Source organism: Poecilia reticulata, linkage group LG1 (assembly GCF_000633615.1).
Source record: "Poecilia reticulata strain Guanapo linkage group LG1, Guppy_female_1.0+MT, whole genome shotgun sequence".
Lineage (NCBI taxonomy): Eukaryota > Metazoa > Chordata > Actinopteri > Cyprinodontiformes > Poeciliidae > Poecilia > Poecilia reticulata.
In genome coordinates this window covers 32,288,145-32,293,997 of record NC_024331.1, presented here as the reverse complement: position 1 = coordinate 32,293,997, position 5,853 = coordinate 32,288,145, and the positions used below count along the sequence as shown (strand labels likewise).

Sequence of the window (5,853 nt, the reverse complement as noted above, 5' to 3'; positions counted from 1 at the left end):
TCCATCCATCCATCCATCCATCCATCCATCCATCCATCCATCCATCCATCCATCCATCCATCCATCCATCCATCCATCCATCCATCCATCCATTTTCTTACACCCTTGTCCCCAGTAGCACATATCTCCAGCGAATGTTTTGGGCGAGAGGCGGGGTAGAAAGAATACTAAACAAACAATAATAAACTTTCTTTGTATAACTGAATAAATGTAATATTGACATTTAGTTTCCACAGACTCTAAAGGGGTTCATGTGAACTGAATGTGAAGGCTGATCAAACACAACTTCTGAAGGAAAATCATCTCAGACCTGATAAAACCCAGCAGGCCAAGTCCAGATGTTGACAGAAGGGAATAGTCTTTCAGCGCAATAAATAAAATAAAAGTTAAGATTAGAGATAGATTTGCAGAAATTTAAAAAAATAAGTTATGCTTTAATCATTGCACAGCAGAAGTTGCCAACAAGGAAATGTAATTTAACATGATGGATAGCTGTGGTCAGTTTGATAAAGATGAGGGCCGGACCCTGCAGGAATACTCCACAAGACCTGAGAATCTGAACACGGATGAAAAAATCTAATATATGGAAAAATCAAGTAATGACCATTTAAATTTTGGCCACATCAGGCTCATTGTGCCTGCTCAGTATCAAGTGAGGCAATGGTCAAACAACATGCGATTCAATCTGCTGAGACGTAGAACTGAAGAAAAGTTCAAAGTCATCAATAGTAAATCAAACTCAAACAAAAGAAATACAACATTTAAATTAAGAGTAAATTTCTGACATAAAGGGAACAAAAGGGTTTGACATGCATCTTCCTGCGTCTTTAAAGTCTTTCCATTTTTTCTATTACCATCAACAAATATAGGAAGAAATGTTTCCAAAGTCAAAACCATCTCATGCCTCTCAGTAACAACCAGGAACTGAAAGTAGTTCAGCTGTTTTCCACTGAAATCGTTTTATGGCACCAACATCAGGTAGAAGATGTGGATGTGAAAAGTGTTTTATTGTTTGCTTCACTGCATTGTGACACAGCTCAGTTAGACACGAGCCTCAGCTGAACATCGCCACGTTTTCATTAGTGAGGGCTGGCAGTGGATTCCTGTCTCTCATTTTACTACAAGGGCATCTGAAGGGCGAACGGTTCCTTCATACCAGCACAGACTCCTGCATAAAAAATACACAAACACGACTCGCCAAACCAAAGATGAAGTTAATTATACAGGCAGCAGAGTAAAACGCTGCTGCTAATTTGATAGAAAACAAAAATATTCTTAATATTTAGTTGGAGCTTCTTTCATAAAAGGAGTGATTATTGTAATTTTAGCTACTTCCTCTTGATATTTCAGGATTCCAGAATTGTGTCTCTGGTGAAAAAACATCGTTTAGCTGCAGCTGTTTGTTTTTCTGTTTTTATTCCTGGTGACTGAAGAGGGTTTTTTTAGCTGGGAGGAAAATTATTCTGTACTCATCTTACCTTCATCTTAGAGAGAAAAATAACAACATATTACTGATTCATCCAAAAAGTTGTTTCATAAATTATAGTATTAAAAACATGAAAACAATGTTACATCACCCCTTGTTTAAAGTGGATTTATGTATTGTTAAATTCACTAAAGGTTTGTCACTGAGATGATTTTTTAATTATCTTATTGTAATATAAAGCAAACAGAAGTTGGATGCTAGTTTTAGCTAGTTTTTGAGGCAGAGGAGTGCTGTCTAAATATATAGTGATGCTAGTATGTGTGCATATAAAACAAGAGATCAGTTTTAAGATGAAAGGTTCGTTTGCAGTGGAGAAGGCAAGAATCAACAAGGAGAGGCTGAAATCCTCCTGCTTGATGAGAGGAGAAGTTCAGAAGACTTCCACAAGTCATCTGAAAATGATTTTCTCTGATGAAACCTTCTTCTGATTGTTTGGGACATCTGAAAAAATCATTTCGTCTGGAGACTCGAAGGAAGTTAATTATACAGACGGACTAAAACGTTGCTGCTCATTTGACAGAAATGAGCAGCAAATTTCTCCAAACTTTGCCTAAGAAAACTGTTAAGTATTAAGAGCAGCTTCAAAACACATCACAGGAAAACTTCAGGATGTCGGAGTGAAGATGTAAACAAGACTCACTGCAGGACTCTATATAAATTTGATGGTTCCTAATAAAAATGTTTTCATATTTTCAATTTGTCTTTTAATGAAATATCGAAGCTGAAGCTATAAAAACTAGACTTCAGGCGTCAAATACAACCCGTATGATTCCATCGCTTGTTTTAGATCATACAACTCTTCACAGTGCAGAAGAAACTGCTACATATACTCTGATACAAAGCTCATAAATCATTTCTCTGTGATAGTTTTACCTTTGTTATGTATATTTTCCCAATTCTTGCAGTTTTCTTGTGTCTCCTGCTCCTAATGCTGAATTTATGAGTGTTGTTAGGAATGCTTCATCCTCTCAGGTCACGTTAAGGACAATATCTAGAATCAGAGAGACAACACCTGAAATATGTTCATAATCATAATTATGGCAAACATCTAGCCAATTCTGTTCAGAGCTCATTTTGCCATTTAAGTTTGGAGAGAAATGTAAAGCCATTGAGACATTTTCGTCCTGAAGAGATTAATACTTGTGTTATATTAATGATCTTCAGAGTTTGTGCGTAGCAGGAAACTTTTAGTCAGAGGAAGTTCAGACGTAGCCTAATGAGAACTAAGCACATGCATTTTTGGGGATCATTAAATAAAATCAGTCTGTTGGTTTTGAAATTAGGGGACCATAAGCAATATTTCAGAGATCTGTTGTTGGAGTGAAGTCATATTTGAAAGAATTTCCTCCATGTTCTTCGGCTCCCTGACCTCCGTTTGCTTTCTGTTATGTAAGTAGAGAGCAGCGGTGAGGCTCGCTGCCTCTGGTGCTCCAGCATCTTTAACACCTGCCCAAATAAGAAGCACAAACACAGCGAGGTGTTGCAGGCACAGCGCCACTCCTGCGAGGATTCAGGCTCCTCAGGCGATGCGCCGCAGCGCTCCGCTCAGTCTGCACAGACTGAAATAAAAGCAGACGACTGTCTGTGCTTCATGAGCTCATCAGGTTAGACGATGTGTCATCTTTATATAAACTGACACAAAGGCGAGCAGCTATCACAGAATTGTTATTAATGTGCCGCGAGCAGCTTAAAGGTGTCTTAGTGATGATGATGCATTGTTGTGCTCTTGAAAACAACCTGCTGTATTAAAGTTTGTCTGTCTCTGAAGTATTTGATGACATTGATAAAGTGCAGCGTTTTATTCCTGCAGCAGTGAAATGTTGATAAATGTATTTGTTTCTTGTTTTGGGGACAGAATTTGTCTTCTTTCTCTGCCTTGACGGTAACCAGGACAGAATCTGAGCACCTTCTTTGTCTCAGCTATTGCAGCTGTCATGCAAGCTTGTGAATATATTGACTTTCCCCCTATGAAGAAGGGAATATTGCCTGCTGTGCACACAGTGATAGATGTATGTTTTAATGGTCCTTTGTCGTCAGAACAACCAGCCTGGTTTGTGTCCTGGAAGAGGAAAAATTAAGTCTGCTGTGTGGTTTTCAACATACACAGCAAGATCCGTCTTCCAAGGTGAGTCATGCAAATGTCGGGAAATTATGGTGCTGCCTCTTTTAATTCTTCAAGTTCAAAAGAAGGACACAGCTTTGACTGTGTTTTGATTTTCTGGACTCCTGGTGCAGGTTCTACAAGAGGTCTGACTCCAGAGGAAAGGCAAACCGGACCTGTGTCTTCCCTTCTTCCTGTCCGGCTGCTACCGAGTGAAGACCATGTTATCGTTGGTCCGCCTGTTTCTTTAAATGCCCAGTGTGCAGATAATACAACATGGACAAAATTACAGGAATTTTGCGTAGAGCATCAGAATGAGTCATGGACACATGAGAACAGATTATTGAGACTCCTGCTGGTTTTGTTTAATCAGCTGAACCGATTCTTAATGATGTCATGAACCCCCGACAGCAACAGCCTGCTTTACCTTCCTGCTCCTCACTTGTCATCACTAGATCAGCAGTTTTCCTTTGCCAGCCTGACAAAAGGAAACTGCTCCCACGACCCACTGCTCCTACTTTCTTTCAGAACACCTAGGCACAATCTGGAGGTGTGTGCCATTCGCCCTTACTGGTAAAACACCTTCAGAGTTTCTTGCATGCTGCAGGTATTTAAGGGCTCTTAATGAAAGAGTCTGTTGCATTTTTAATTATGACCCAGAAGAAATGAAATTTAAAGTGGAGGTTTGGTTTGGGTCCTGTGTGATCAGCCAATCAGAGTCTGATCACTGCGATCCTGCAGTGATTCTTGAAGCAAGAATAAAGGCATAGCAATACTAACTTGAGGTATATTTCCTAGCTGTGCTGGTTACTATGGTAACCAAATCTGGAAAACATCAACCAATCAGTTCTCTTGAAAAATATTAATTTCTTTTTCTGAAATGAAGGTTTTAGGGCTAAGATTAAAGTTTTTACCTGGACAGAATCTGATAATTAAATCCACAAAAGTTAAGTAATATTATTTCTACATAACTCTGAAAAACGTCTTAAACCCGGTAAGAGCTGAATTTGCATTAGATCAATCAGCATCAGGTGAAACGAGGGAATTGTGCAGTTAGCCGGTTGTGGTTGGAAAGCAAACTGACACAACAAAGACCCCATCCTTATACAACCTGAGTTAAGATATTAAAATTAAACAGAAACAGAATATTGTTTCATTTCTGTTTTGTGTTCGGTGCAGACCACCAAGAAATAAACCTTTTTAGGTTCGTCTGGATCAAACGGAGCCTGTCAGGCATATTTATAGATCTGATTAAAAAAAGGGAAGTTGTTGGAGGGAAAGTAATAAATGTTGGCAAGTCGATCAGGAGGAAAGACAACACTTTGTTTCACACTAACACTGAGAACACCACAACAATGGGGCGATTATTTCATAATTAACAGTAATACTCCCATTTAAATGTTGCTGCAAGCAGTTAGATAACTGTTAACACTAAATAAGAGAATGAGAACAAAATCTGAAGTTCATAAAGGTTTCATCACAAAGGAACTTTTTTCTGCAACTTATTTCTCTGTCCTTTTACATAAGTGGAAAAAAATTGAGACTTCTATAAAAATAAACTCCTTTCAAAATTCAGTTCAGTTAAGTATTCATGTTTATTCATATTTGTAAAGAAATCGCACACCAAATTATTTAGGGTCCATTTTGTTTCATTTTCATTTGATTCAGTCCAGTTTATTATAAAACAAACAAAAAAAGTTGTTGGGTAGAATTTGATTCAGAAGTAAATTCTCAGTGAAGTTCTGTCTAAATCTGCTTCCTGCAGTTAGAAGTAAAACAGAAAATCTTTTCATTTAATCCCAACTCCAGTTTGCTCCCTTTGCATATCAGTAATTTACTAAACTAAAACTGCAGGATTTACAGGCGACGCATGTTGAAGACACACTAGGAGAGGATATTCGTTGTGTGTCATTTGTCATTTATTATGATACATTTATTAAAGTGATAAGATTTTAATTTATTATTGTCATGATAAAATCCAATTAATGAGTTAAAATGTCCCCCAACCGACCCTTACTGTCTGGATTGATAGTTTTACTGTTAGGATCCTGTTTATTTATTGCGTCTAGTTATTCTTAGTTACTCTGGTTGTATTATGTTTAGTTTGGTTTACTGATAGTCCCATGTGTTTTCTCTCTCTCTCTCTCTCTCTCTCTCTCTCTATCTATCTCTCTATCTATCTATCTATCTATCTATCTATCTATCTATCTATCTATCTATCTATCTATCTATCTATCTATCTATCTATCTATCTATCTATCTATCT

At 37.8% G+C, this 5,853-nt stretch overlaps 1 protein-coding gene and 1 long non-coding RNA gene across 2 annotated transcripts in view; both read left to right on the top strand.

Annotated features, from left to right (window-relative positions):
- Window positions 1-5,853, top strand: part of neurl1aa (neuralized E3 ubiquitin protein ligase 1Aa) — a 64,860-nt gene that overhangs the window by 4,668 nt on the left and 54,339 nt on the right. The window lies entirely within an intron of this gene.
- On the top strand, window positions 3,101-3,930 carry LOC103472547 (uncharacterized). Its single transcript, XR_534894.2, has 2 exons — window positions 3,101-3,611; window positions 3,722-3,930. It is a non-coding gene; the product is annotated as an uncharacterized LOC103472547 (long non-coding RNA).